This window comes from Microcebus murinus, chromosome 11 (assembly GCF_040939455.1).
Source record: "Microcebus murinus isolate Inina chromosome 11, M.murinus_Inina_mat1.0, whole genome shotgun sequence".
NCBI classification, from domain to species: Eukaryota; Metazoa; Chordata; class Mammalia; order Primates; family Cheirogaleidae; genus Microcebus; species Microcebus murinus.
The window spans coordinates 62566505-62581042 of record NC_134114.1 but is presented as its reverse complement, the minus strand read 5'-3'; positions in this window follow the sequence as shown (position 1 = coordinate 62581042).

Sequence of the window (14538 nt, the reverse complement as noted above, 5' to 3'; positions counted from 1 at the left end):
AAAGAAAAAAATATCAACCAAGAAATCTATATCCAGCAAAACTGTCCTTCATAGTTGAAAGGGAAATTAAGACATATTCATTTAAACAAAAGTTGAAGAAGTTCATACCCACTAGAACTCCCTAACAAGAAATAATAAAGGGAAATGAGAGTATTATACAATAACATAAAGCCATATGAAGAAATAAATATGTCTGGTGTGTTTTGTGTTTGTGACTTTATTTTGTTTTTTTATAAAATTTAAAAGACAAATGCATAAAATAATAAATATAAATCTATGTTACTGGGCATACAATGAATAAAGGTGTAATTTGTGCAAACAATGTAATGGGGTGAGACCACTGAAGTTGTATTAGAGCTGAGTTTGTGCATGCTATTTAAAGGAAGTTGGTAAGAATTAAAACTAAACTGTTATAGATTTAAGAATTAAACGCAATCCTCATGGTACTCGAAAAGAGAGTATCTACAAAATATACACAAAAGGAAATGAGAAGACAATCACAGTGTTATAATATAAAAGGGTCAGCCAATTACAAAAGAAGGAAGTAATGGAGGATTGAGGGTTAAAAGATATAAGACGTACAGAAAACGAATAGCAAAATGGCAGAAGTAAGTGCTTCCTTACCAGTAATTACTTCAAATGTAAATGGATTAAATCTCCAATAAACAAATAGAGATTAACATAATGAACAACAACAAAACCCCCATGATTTTATTATATGCTTGCTATAGTCTGAATTTAGGTGCTCCCCTACTCTAATTTGCATGCTGATACCTAATGCAGGTTGAGTATTCCTAATCAGAAAATCCTAAACCCAAAATCTGAAACTTTTTGAGTGCTGACATTGAAACTCAAAAGAAATGCTCATTGGAGCATTTTGAATTTCAGATATTTGGATTAGGAATTCTCAATCAGTAAGTATAATGTGAATATTCCAAAAATCAATCAATCAATCAATCAATCAAAACACATCTGGTCCCAAGCATTTCGAATAAGGGATACTCAACCTGTACCCAATATGATAGTATTAAGCAGTGGGGCATTTTGGGAAGTGATTAAGTCATGAAGGCTTCATCTTCATGAATGAGATTAGTACATTTATAAAATAGATTGAAGGGAGCTGCTTTGCCTTTTGCACCATGTGAGATATAGAGAAGGTGCCATCTATGAGGAAAAGGTCTTCACTGAACACTAAATCTACTGGTGTCTTGAACTTGGGCTTCCCAGCCTCTAGAACTCAAAGCAATAAAATCATGCTGCTTCTAAATTATCCTTTCTAAGGTATTTTGTTATAACAGCCCAAACAGGCTCAGACTATGCTGTTTTCAAGAGACTCAAATCTCTTTAGATCTAAAGACCCCAATAACTTGAAAGTGAAAGCATGGAAAAGATATTTCATATAACTAGTAACAAAAAGAGAGCTATTTGTTATAATAGTAACAAAAAGGAATTGTAATATTAATATCAGACAAAATAAATTATAAGTCAAAAACTGTTACAAGAGGAAAAGAAACACATTATTTATTTATGAAGACATCACAAGATAAAAAACAAATATCTCTTTAGAATATAGATGTGAAAATCCTTAATAAAATATTATCAAATCTAATCCAATAGCATATGACAAGAATTATACATCATAAGCAAGTAAGATTTTTCTCAGGCAAAGGTGTTGCAACATAAGCAAATCAATTAATGAAATACGCCACATTAGGAGAGTGAAAAACCAAAACAAAACATGATCATCTCAATATACGCAGAAAAATGTTTAACATAAACTGCACTTCATCAAAATATTTAAAAAATTGTATATTAAAGAACATTATCAAAAAATAATAAAACATAGGAATTGGAAATGTTTGTAAATCACATATATTATGATGTTCTAATTTCCAGAATATATAAAGAACTCCCACAACTTAACAACAAAAAGATAAACACTCCATTTAAAAATGGGCAAAGGATTTGAATACATGTTTCACCAAAATGATACACAAATGGCCAATAAACACATGAGAAGAGGCTCAACATCATTAGTCATTAAGGAAGTGCAAATGAAAATCACAGAGAAATATGGCTTCATGCTAAATAGAATGGCTGCAATTTAAAAAATGGTAAATAATAATGAAGTGTTAGTAGAGAAACTGGAACCCTCCTACATTGTTGGTGAGAATGGAAATTAGCCCAGCCTCTGTAGAAAACAGTTTGGCAGTTTCTTACAAAGTTGCATATAAAATTGCCATATAACACAACAATTCCACTCCTATTTATTTATATACATGACTACTTTAAAAAAAGGAACTCAAACCAATACCCACACATGAATGGTCATAATATTCACAACAGTTAAAATTTAGAGGAAAAAATGTTCATCCATTGATAAATGGATAAACAAAACATAGTATATGCATTCAATGTAATATTATTCAGCCAAAACCAAAATAAAGTTCTTGAACATGCTACAATATGAATGAATCTTGGGAATACAGCACTAAGTGAAATAAGCCAAACAAAGGACAAATACTGTATGATTCCATTTGTGTTATGTATCTAAAATAGGCTGTTTCAGAGAAAAAAAAAATGAAATTTTATCAGAACTGGGGAAGGTGGCAATGGCAACTTGTTTAATTGGTATGTAGTTTCTGTTTGGGATCTTAAATTTTTGGAATCAAACAGTGGTGATGGTTGTACAACATTGTGAATTAATTAGTGCCACTGAACTGTACACTTACAAATGGCAAATTTTATATATATTTTTAACTGTATTAAAAAACAGATTAGAATAAACTTTATCTGCACTAAACAAACAAGCAAATAAACATGAACAACCAGCAAAGAGTTTGTTCTTTCTTCACTTTAGGGATGAGTGGAAAGTAAAATTCTACTCTGAGAATAGGTAATCCCCAGCCAGCCCTCTCATTAGCTTGCAACCTGAACTCTCAGTACCTATATGATTCCAATAAAAAAACCTTATGTGAAAAAAAAAATAATTTAAATAATAGTGATCATGAGATCTTCTTTGGAAGAATTTGATTCCAATTCATGCCATTGGAGATGCTCACCAATAACATTCTAAAGTCTTCTTTTAAAAATCACAAACTTACAAGGAAATAAGATAACAGAAAAGAGAGTGAACATAAATAATAGGAAACAGTATTTGATCTACACATTTTCAGATACTGGAAGCATCAAAAGGAGTATAAATGGAACTATTAGAAAATAGTTTTAAATAAATACGTTTAATATGTTTCAAGGAATAAGAGTTTTAAAACTGTTAGTGAGGGATTCCCCTTCTCCTAGGGACAAAAGTGGGTGTTGTTGCCCTCATCTTGGTCCTGCCCAACCCTAATTCTCCATAGCTGGGGAAGGAGGGAATACCCTATGAATCTGCCAATCAGAATGTGGCATGCCAGCTACAGAACAATGCAGAGTATTCTCTAGTCTATGGGCCAAGCCTCATCGGAACCATAAAGTCTGGAACATGACCCAGAATCCACATGCATAGTTAAGGCTAAGGCCATGTGACTCCCAACTGACTAATCAAAGAAGTTCCATGGTGACCTCTGAATCACAAGGGAATTACCTATCCGGACACTATAAAATAAGACACAGATCGTAGCCAATCTGTCTTTGCCCTTCCTTTTGCCTGCCCTGCTGTGACAATGGATCCAGTCATCATCCATGGTAGTATGCACCATGCTCTGTAAACCTACATCTTGTTCTTGCCCTATAAGCCTGTCTTTCTCTCCTTAATAAATCTCATTTTCATACTTGCCTAACTTTAGCTTGTATGGTCATTCTTCAACCATGGGGACACCAAGAACCGAGGTTTCAGATTGAAACCTAACAAAACTATGAGCAAAAATCAGTTAAAAACAAAGTTTAAAAATAATGGAAAGGCAAATATTTATTTGGTGTTGATGGGGTTCAGAACAGGCCACCTCCATAATATAGCACTTTGGAATATTGATTATTTTGAGTGAAAGGCAATTGAAAAGAGCAGATACAAGAAGGGCACTCTGACCTTTTTTCCCTGAAAACAGGAGATAAAACTCCCACATAAAAGATGCCTTTCTTGAACAAGGAGGAAGGAAGACAATCTTATCACCAGAGACCAGGAGTCAATACTGGGAGAAATCTGTACAAATAAACCTTGTTAAACTAATCCTTATCTTCCTAGTCACTTTCCACATTTAACTGTCCTAACCCAAACCTATTTGTCTTGTCACATTTTCACAATTTACTACTGTTTGTTCAACCAAGTATATAAGCTTTCATCCCTGACTGCTTGTTTGGGTCATCACTTTTCTTTTGAGGGCTCTCATGTACATATAAAAATAACAATAAAATCCATATGCTTTTCTCTTATTAATTTGTCTTATGTCAGTTTAATTCTTAGGCCCAGCAGGAATGCCTAAGAGGGTGCAGGGGAATTTTGCCTACCACAAAGTGTATTAAATCAGAATTTATGATCAACTAAAGAAAGAATTAGTGAAATTTAATGCTCCAAACAATTTACCTAGATTGAAATCAAAGATAGGTAGATTAGTAATATAAACAAGAATTTAAGAAACATGAAAAGAATTTGAGAAATAGCTCCTACATGTTTAATCAGAGGTTCAGAACAAAATAATACTATGATGAAAAAGTGATATTTGAAAATATAATGCCTATAATTTTTCCATAATTATTGAAAGAAAACTAAACTCAGTTCCCAAATCTCAGTCATTACAAACAAAATAAATAAAAAGAAGACAAAATCTATATTAGTAAAAGTATAAATACTGATATGTTAATGTATATTATAATTGTTGGGAGGTTATGCTATTATCTATAAAAAAATAACTTCTCATGGGAAATAAAGGCATCTATAAGAGAATAAACATGTATAAGAAGATGCATGAAATAAATGCTAAAATAAGCATAAAATATCTATACATTGAGTATGATTACAAATAACTTATATGAAAATTCAGTGATTTATTAAAAGGAAATTCATATTATTGATAATTCTGGGGTTAGGGTAAAGAAAGAAAAATGTCGTGCTGAAGGTGTACTCTGGTAATTTTTCTTTTGTAGTAGTAATTTTCTATTTCTTAAGTTGTATATTGCATACAAGTTTTTTATGATGTCTTATTTAATACAGTATTTCTTTAATACTGTATATTCACATTAACATATTTACTTGAAAATACTTTCACAACTTAAAAATATCTCAGAAATAAAATGCCAGAAATTTTGAAGTAATATTTATAGTTTTCACATAATAATTTATATACTCTATAATTACTAATAAATAAAATATATGCCAATAAATGCACAAAACAAAATGGTATTATCAGATAGTTAAGATCTCAGAAATTAATTTATCTGTATTTTGTTCCTGAACAAATGACTGGCTAATAAATTAGCCCAATTCAAATGCTTAATTTGGAGAAGTCAAGAAAAAATTTTTAAATGTTTAAGAATATTAAAAAGAGTTAAGCATATGATTTTAAAATAATTATTTTCAATGTATATGACCACATCTTTTTGAGGAATAAATATATTATATAAAACTAAGTTATTTTTAGTTAATATAATCTTATCAACCAGTATTGCCTATAAAAAAACAGGCCTAAAGAAAGAAAAATCAGTACTCAATTGGAAAATGGGATATTCTTAATTTTGACTATGTATGAAAATAGTAATATAAAATACATATTAATTTTGAGATTTATACTTATATCTTAATAGTTAAACATGTAAAATTGATGTTATTTCTCTTCTCTATTTACATTTATATTTACAGATAGATCTGAGAATTATGATTTAAAAACCAAAAGTTCACATTCTTTTGCCATTCAGAACTAGCAAACTAATAGTAAATTAAGGTTTTAATAATAAATAACAGCTAAAATTAAGAAGGCTACATATAATACATTATATTACCTTATATTTTAGAGTTAAAAATAATTTCACAAATTACCTAATCAACCTCTTAGTTTACTCTGGGTAAAATGAGCTTCTGAAAGTTTGTGACTAGCCAAGGTTATACAGCTGAAAAAGTAGTAAATTTGTGTGATAATATAACCTAAGTTTCTATTGTTACTTTCATTGACTAATTCACTACAGAGGCCAGAGAATTAAAATGTCATTATCAGAGCTATATAATGTAGCTTTGCTACATGTAATTACCAAGTCAATTTGTTTCTGTAGTTTGAGTTCTAAATATTGTATTTTTTACATAGCATTGACAGTTTACACAGAGGAATAATTTATAATTCACTTATGTTACTATTAATGGTATTCAGAAGAATGCTGTTTTTCTGTAATAAACATGCTTTCTTTAAACATAGAAGATATTTATATTAAAAAACAGGCAATCTTAGGGAGGAAATGTGGCCTAGGGGTCTAAGGTCTGGGTTTGGGCTCCAGTCTCTCAAAAAAACAGGCAATCTCACCACAATTTAATATTTGAATCATAAAATTCTGTTGATATTATTTATTTTATACAGTGTGTTTCCAAGTATTTGATGTTGTAGTAAGACACACAAAAATTGGAAAGAAATTGCAAACTAATAGACAATGACCAATAGGAAATTTTAGTATACACCAAAAAAATCATATATAATTGACAACATATATATATATATTTAAACTTACATTGCAAAGGAATTATTACACATTGTTTTATAGTATTGTAAATCATTGGTCTAGTATTGATTTTCAGTATCTCATAGAGCTGTTTTTATTATCATTGATATTATTAAAATGATATAGAGTCATATGGATGATACTGAGAAGATGGTTAAATAATGGGAATAAGTAAAGGAACTCAAAGAAAGATGCTGGTGGTGGTAAGTTTTAGAAGGAGAAATGAGAGAAACTGGGTTTCCCTGCTGGTCAGAAACCCTTTTAGCTGCTGTCTGAAGCCCTAAAACAGGTGCCTCACAATCAAGCAACTCATTGCTTCTACACTCGTGTTTCAGCTCTACTTTTACCGCTTTCATGTAATATTTCAAAATACTGTTACTTTAAAAATTATTTCAACTTGAAAAATGATTGTGTGATGTTTTTGAATTCTCTGTGTGGGTGGAAATCGCAATGTGTTCTGTGCACAGACACATGCTAACTCCTACGTACTGTTACGATGTTCATTGTCTGTCTCGTTTCTGGTATTAGTTTTCTAGGGCTGCCATAACAAAGCACCAAAAACTGGGTGGCTTAAACAAAATAAAGTGATTGTCTCAGAGTTCTGGAGGCCAAAAATCTTAGATCAAGGTTTTGACAGAGTTTACTCCTTTCGAGGTTGTGAGGTATATTCTGCCTCATGCCACTTCCCCTAACTTCTGGTGGTTTGCTGGCATTGCCATTCCTGGGCTTGTGAAAGCATCACCTCTTCTCTGTCTTCATCTTCACATGGCATGCTTCCTATGGGTGTGTGTTTGTGTCCAAATTTTCCTTTTTTTTATAAGGACATCTCTCATACAGAAGTGTGATCCAGTACCCTCATTTTAACTAATTACATTCTGTAACACCCATATTTCTAAGTAAAGTGATCACACCAGGGGTTAGGACTTTAATGTATAAATTTGGGGGGACTACAGTTCACCCAATAGCACTCCTCAGTGTTTCAAGGACTCTCTTTATTAACTCTCTCTTGGTTTACCCATCCTTTCTCTATTTCCTGAAATAATTATACTTGGGAAGAAAGAGCCCTAGGGTCAGTTGACTCAAATCCAGTTTCATCAGGAGTTAGAATTGTCCTTCAAGGTTGTTAGTTTAAACATCCTGTTTCACACATAAATATTCGAAAAGCAAAGGAAGTTAAGTGACCTTCTAGGGCTCAAAGGGATAATATAAAACAGTGCAGAAATTCCAAAACAAATGCTCTGGTTCCAAATGCCTGTTCAAACCTTGTTTAAAATCAATGTTTCCTAAATGTATCTGACCTTGGAACTCTTTTTTAGGCCATTCACATTAACCACCACTTCTTTTTCTCAACTACACCTGTTGTAATGAAAAGAAAAATGGAAAACAAATATCACATTCTTGCATCCTCAAAATTGTATAATAGTGGAGCTATGTTCCATAGGACAAAATGGTTTTCTGTGCTCAAATGGGTTTCAGAAATATGCACTAATGTTTCTCTTTTGTAAATTTACAAAATGCCATAAAATATCAGAGTCTCAAATGTCCAAACTATGTTACCTTTTTTAAACCAATTCCCTAAATTTATGTGACTGCAGATTTCCTTTTTTAAGGCTACTTGCATTAACATCCTGAGGAACATGCTTTGAGAATGTCTACCTTAGTACAAATCCTAATTGTTATCAGCTACTTATAGAATCAAATTGCTACAGAAAGCAGTCTTTACTGCATTAAAATCACTCTCATCTGCAATACAGAGAATAACAAATCCTGATGAAAATATCATTAATTTGTCATTTTATTCAATTTAAACTATCACTACAAACAATTCTTGAAGATGTGACTCATGTACAAGTGTATAAATATAGTCAGTTACTTTGCTACGGTAAAATTACTCTTTACATCCTTGAAGAATATATAATAAAATTACCTGAATGTTAAAAATCAGTTTAACAATAGGTTAATTGCTAGCCTGCTGTTCTCTGAGCCACGGATTTAAAACCTGAATCTCACAGTGTAGCACAAGATAGATTACTTGAGACTAAACATGGGAATTCTGAAGTGGTCAGAAACAACTTTTTCCTTTAAAGGAAAGGGCGACATATTCATTCAATAGTCATAGGTGTTTTGTCAAATATTACCTGTTTCTTGAAGGTCTCTTATAAGCAGTTTACATTAAGTTGACTTTTTTCCCTGCTTTTTTCATTTATAATCTAAATAGTACAAACTAGCAAAAAATAATATTAGGTATATAATAGACATTTTCCGTGTTTACATTTACCACTTTAAGCATATTTATTGCATGGTTTTAAAAAGAAAGGTTTAACATGAAATGTGTCACATAAGACCCATTTTCTTCCTATTTTCTACATTAATTCCTTATTAAGAATCACTGAAGCAAAGACATGGGAAGTTAGATTAACATTGATAGCTGCCTTTAATAAAAGTTAGTGGTGAAAAATTATCCTGTCTTTGCCATTCTATGCCGCAGTATATTTTCTGAGGAAGAAATAGAATAAAAATGAGGGCAGAGAGAGTTTGAGTTTTTTCTCCTACTCTATTCTGAAAGAGAATTTGAGTTTTGAGACAATAAATTTGTTATATACAGAAGATAATGATGGATGAGAAAGTTAAAGTTTGAATTAAAAAAAATATTGGTTAGATATATCATTTAATATTATTTGAGTAGGCGATCATAGAGAGGGAAGTATGGAAATTTAGAGAATGGATTCAGGGATGATGTTGGGAGCTGAGCCCACACAGTCCTGCCCCCTTGCCCCTGACTTTCTTTCCTCTTTATGTGTTAATAACTCCTTTTTCCTGCCTCAAGAGAACACAGGAATGAGAGAACCCAGACAAACAGGCTTCTAAGTCAACCTAGTGTGTCTCTTAGGATATTTCCTTTTCCTGAATAAAATCCCTCCAATGGAACTTGAATTGTAGTGCTTTTAACACAGGACTTAATTAGTGTTTGTATAGTAGTCTCCCCTTATTCACTGTGGATAGGTTCCAAGACCCTCAATTGATGCCTAAAACCACAGATAGTACCGAACCCAGTATATGCTGTTTTTTCTTATACATATGTACATGTGATAAAGTTTAATTTATGCATTAGGCACAGTAAAAAATCAACAATAACAACTAATAATAAATTGAGCAATTATAACAATATACTATAATAAAAGTTACGTGAATGTTTATTTCTATAATTTTCCATTTAATATTTTTGGACCAGAGTTGACCACAGGTAACTGAAACCATAGAAAGTGAAAATATAGATGAGGGGACTACTGTATCTAAATATTTATATAATACACATTTAATATCTTTTAAAATACCATTTAATCAAACATATATGACATATCTACTACATGTGTCCTATTATAATGAAACCTGTATTTCTCCTCTTATCAAAGTACAATCACTCTAGTGTTGGATATCTTGCCATTGTGCTATGAGGTCCTGAAGAACAATCACTTTAAATGTGCCCTGTCTCGTATCCCTTATGCCTCGGTCTTACAAATCCCTGCCTCCTGCAATAGCCCTTCCCCATCAAAAGGGAAGCGATCTTACCACCACTACACTGATCTTTATTTTCCTCTGTCTTCACTTCCCTCTAAATTATTATGACTATGACCATTACTTTTTATACATTCCAAGCAAAATCCAAACTCTGGATAAATTCAATTTAGGACTAACTCACCTAACTTGGTGTTGCTAAAGGGAGAAACAATCTCTTGCCAACTGGTATTCTTGACTTAACTTTCAATCAGTCCTTAATGGTGTCCAGTAGTTCTACAAAACTACCCTGGTTCATTCACCAATATTTACCCCACTCTCACAGATGACAATTTTGAAATTTTATGTATTATTTCAATGCTTGCTATTTTACTGAGAAATAATCACACAACACTACACACATATCCCTACCATTACATCAACCCACTTACTTGCATCTATACTTTTAAAGATGAAGACCCCTTCCTGCTAGGTAAACTTCTCCAATTACTAACTCCTAGACCCCATACACTATTATATGTGCAAAGTGGCTGTTCCAGCATTGTTCTTATACTTGCTAACACTATCAGTTCTTTTCCCTTTCTGCTGAATCATTCACACCAGCATACTATTTTTTTTTTTACCAGTTCCTCTCCTTCCATTTTGTTTTGAACCCACTTAAGTGGTTCTTTATCACTCCACCAGAAGAGCCCCTGGCAAGGTCAACAATGAGCTCCATATTGGTAAATCCTCCAAATGGTTAATTTTTTTGCCAAATCAGACTTTGGTCTTTGAAATTTTTCTTTTTTTTATTTTCTTTACTTCCCTTGAAATTCTGTACACATATTCTTTTGGCTTTCTTCTTACAACATCAGTAATTTCTTTGATGGTTATATTTAATTCTCAAAGTATTAAATATTAAAGTGATATATTTCTATTATAATTGTTCATATCATCTGTGGCTCTAAAATAACATAAGCTGATTAAAGTTAGAAACCATGATTTTATAACTTTTTACTCACAGGCTCTTGCACTGTTGAGGAGGTGAATTATCAGTCTTAAGGCTTCTCTGATGTAGGTAAAGTAGCCTTCAACAAAAGATGAGTTATTCTTCCCTTTAATTTCTATTGTGTAATTCTAAACAATTTGTCTGACATAAGTAACATGTGACTTCTTCTGATTCTCCACATAAGAGAAATAATCTTAATGCAATTACTTATAATAGCATAAAAAATTAATTGTTGTATATTTCAGTTTCATAATACATATTATCACAGAAGTTGAGTGATTCTTAACCAAAAATAGAGAATATAACTCAATATATCTAAATTTATTTACTTTTTACCTGGAGGGTCACTATTTTGAGAATCATGTCTTTGCACAGAGGACAGAAATACCCTGCTACCGATAAAATATGTAATCACTGGAAGTTAATCCTGCTTGCTTATTGGTAATATAATGTTGGCACTTTGTTAAATGTACTTCACTAAATAATAGATAGTATTTTGTTCAGGGCGGGTATCCCTCTTGTTCTTAGGCATTCTTCACACACCATAAAATAAAACTATTTTATGGCTCCTGTATTCACTAAGCAACAATATCATAAATATTATCAATATTGTTTGACCTTCAACTGTCAAAATTGAGTTACAGTGTACAAGAGTCTACACAACTACTGTACTATACATGGGAAAAAATAAAGGAGACCAATTAAGTAACATATGTGTATATATACATGTGAGATATATATGTATATGTGTGTGTGTGTGTCTCCTGTGTACAACAAGGGATTTCTGTTAGAGCATAGGAATAGATCATTCCTGAAAAAAGTGAAGAAAATGATAGAAAAACACTTGAAAAATGCTGAAGTTTAAATTAAAGTAACCTGTTTAATTTCTTTAGATTAATAATATACAATTATTTTCTTACTGTAGGTCAATCTCATACAAAGTGCTTCAATGTTGTACATTTATGTAGAAATATGTTTATAAAGTAAATGGTTTAGTGTAGTTCATGTAATGCATTTATGAGGCATAAATGTCAGTATTGATTTAAATAATTGCAGATTATGTAAAAATGAAGAAAGATACTGTTTCTGAATAACACTGATGATTTTTTTTTGTCATTGAGACTTCAATGACCTTGACACTTTTGAAAAGCACTATATAGGTATTTTCTAAAATGTCCTTCAGTTTGACTTAGTTTGATATTTTCTCATGATTGTATGGGATTATGGACTTAGGAGGAAGAAAACCACAGAGGTGAAATATTATTCTCATTGTTTTTATCAAGGAATACTTGATATCAACACAACTTATTACTGGTGGTGTTAACCTTCATCATTGGGTTAAGGCAGTGAGTACTAAGTTATCCACTGTAAAGATTATTACAGGCAAAGATAACAAAATTATTCATAGGATCCAAGATAAATGTTACAGGTATAAAACAAATTGCAAGAAGTCCAGTGTGGCTAGAAAAAAAAACGAGGGAAAGAATTACAGGGAGGTTTTTAAAAGGACAAGGAATAGAGTTATAGCTCATGAGCATGTCTTATGAGAAATTTTAAGATCTTTAGCTTTTACTTTGAGTGTAATGTGGAAATATTACTATGTTTTCTAAGGATCGCTTTGGCAACAATTAAGATGAAGGTTGTATAGACTAGGTAGACCAGTAGTTGAGGTGCTGATAAGTAATCAAATTTTTTACATATTTTGAAAGTAGAATCAACAGTATTTCATGATGAATTGGATATAAAATGTAAGAAAAAAAGTGAAAGAAAAGGAGTACTCCAAGATCTTTTTGGCATAAATAAGAGACTTAGAAGATTATATGGTAAGCAGATGTAATAGGATAAATCAGCAGTTTGGTTTTGGGTATGTTAAGTCTAGTTGCCTATTAGACACATAAGTGAAAATGTTGTATAGGTTGTTGGATATAAGAGTTACAGTAGAAGTTAAGGCAAAGAAAAAATTTATAAATTATTATTTCTCTGGGTATAGTAAATATTACTAATGTTCAATAATATTTCCAGTCCTCTTATCCTCCCTAATGATAACTATTTCATGGCTCCTTGCTGACTTCAAGTTAAGTATGTCCACATAACTTCTGTTAGCCAACAGTATGTGAATAGAGGTTGTATGTGTCATCTTTGGTTAAAAACATTCCATGTCAGAACATGATTCTCCATGTTATCTTCCCCATGTTATCTTCCCACACCCTGAAAGCTTCATTCTGAGTTGGTAGATCTTGAGATAATGAAGAAATGTATAATAAGGAGAGTATCTGCAATAATCAGAGATAATTTATTAACTTGTATTGCATGTGTTAGATGAGAAAGAAAATAAGAGTTTGTTTTATTAGAAGATTAGAATTGGGCCTTATTACATTTGATTGACTAATACAGATGGCATTTAAATTTGATAAATTTGATAAATTTGATGAGACCACCTACAGATTAAGTAAAGATAGAAATAGAACAGGTTCAAGTACTGAATTCTGAGACACTCTAATGTTAAGCTGATAGAAAGATAAGGGTAAATTAGCAAACAAGACTAAGGTAAAACAGCTTGGCAACCAGTTGAGACAAAGGAAACTACAAAATCAATAAATACTGATACAGACCATGAAGCTATATTATTTTCCTTTGCCTACTGAGGTTTTATCAAAATCAGTGATTTTTTTATAAAATAATAATTGTTATTGAAATTTTATTATTCTTTCCCATCTTCTGACAAAAAATAGTTATAGAGAAGTCACTGAATTTAACAAAAGATCATTACCAAAAGTAGAAGGCCTATTGTTTGTCATATATAATAATGAATTAATAGTATAAGTTTTAGACAAGGCTGACATAGCAGAATTATTACCCCCAGAGAGCTAATTCTTTAAGACGCAATTGACAAAAGAGAAAAGAATAAAACAATATGACAATAGGGTAGTATAACTTATAATTTAAAAATTATACTCTGCTTCTGTTAGCTGTGTGACTTGTAAATATGTTGTTTTTTTTTAACTTCTCTATGTCACTCATCTAAAATGGAGGGAAATAATGTTATTAATCTATTGATAATGGGTTTCTCTGAAAATTAAAAACAATAACAATATAGGTAAAAAGTTTGGATAAAGTCATTTGGTAAGTACAGTTAGTTTAGTTTTAGCTATTATTATTACATTTTTAGGCAGCAGCACAAATTATAGATATCTAAAATCCTAACAATACCCATTTCCCTTCTGCCTACATGCCAATACTCACATAGAGCAATGTACCTTAAGAAAAACACAGATCTCTCCTGGCAGGTCTCATATTAAGTTTATGATTGTAATCCTCAATGAGATTTTAATGTTACCCCCAAATCACACTATATTCCTTAATCCATTCACTTTTCTACAATCCTTGATGAGTTTTTC